The sequence below is a fragment of the Meleagris gallopavo genome, chromosome 2 (genome assembly GCF_000146605.3).
Source record: "Meleagris gallopavo isolate NT-WF06-2002-E0010 breed Aviagen turkey brand Nicholas breeding stock chromosome 2, Turkey_5.1, whole genome shotgun sequence".
Lineage (NCBI taxonomy): Eukaryota > Metazoa > Chordata > Aves > Galliformes > Phasianidae > Meleagris > Meleagris gallopavo.
Window position 1 is genome coordinate 20,341,476 of NC_015012.2, and position 1,147 is coordinate 20,342,622.

Here is a 1,147-nt window from a genome sequence, read left to right on the forward strand (position 1 = left end):
AAGCAGATGCGAGAAACTTAGGAAAACTTTTGAAACGTGCCCTTGGCCATGGGTGATCCCCCCGTCCCTTTGGAGGATGGCAACAGGATTGGAAGTGACAAGGGCTCACTGTTGGAAGTGCTTTTTCTTTGATCACTCTCCTCGCTGTGTCTGCTCACTCGGAGTGAGGGGAAGAGCTGTGTGAGCGCTTTGCCGGTTTTCTTTTCTTTTTCTTTATTTTTAAAGGGGTGAAGTATATCCAAGCACTTCGTGTGTAAAGAACACCCCCCGTCACAAGGGCCTGATTCTGCTTTTATTTACGCCTCTGTGAATTTATCCAGGGAGCATCACCAGCGCGTGTGTGGGGCAGAGGAGCGCTGGGTGCGGGTGTGCGTTGCTGCGGGGTCTGAGACTTCCTCAGCCCCTCCTTGCAGATAAACCCTTGGAGGAGGATGCACCAGAGGTGCCTCAGCACAGTGCAATTTAATTCAAGAAAGTGGTATTGATGGAAACTGTTAAAAAATAAAAAATAAAAAATAAAGGAGAAGGGGGGTAAGAAAAGAAAAAAAAAGGAAAACCTCCAGAGAAGAGAAAGTGACTCAAACTAATCCTATTAAACGTGGTAGCATGTTTCTGTGCAGTGCGCTGAGAGATTAAGCACAGGAAAAGGGATAAGTGCTGCTTCAGTTTCACTAAACTAATGTGACAACTTGTCATTGGAAATCTTTACAGCTTGTTAGCAGATGACTAGCTGATTCAGATATGTTTCTACCATTTCCTTTGTGTCTGGAGGTGGTGTTTTTTCTTTCCTGTTCCTTTCTTATCCATACTGCTCTATTCTGCTTTTTAATCCTTCATGTCTCCTTCAAGTCAAAACATTTAACTTGCTTTCATCAATATTTTGTTTTGAAGATGTCCCCTGACCTTTTGTTTGTGCAAATTAACCTTCAAGGGCACCTCATTCATTCATTAACCTCAGTGGGATACCTATCCCTCGGACATTGCATTTTAGGTTGCATAAAGCATTTATGAATGTTTGGCAATATTGTAGCGAATGACGGTAATACAGCTGCTATTCCTACTGCTTCTAATGGTATATTCATTCTTCTCTTCTCTTCTCTTCTCTTCTCTTCTCTTCTCTTCTCTTCTCTTCTCTTCTCTTCTCTTC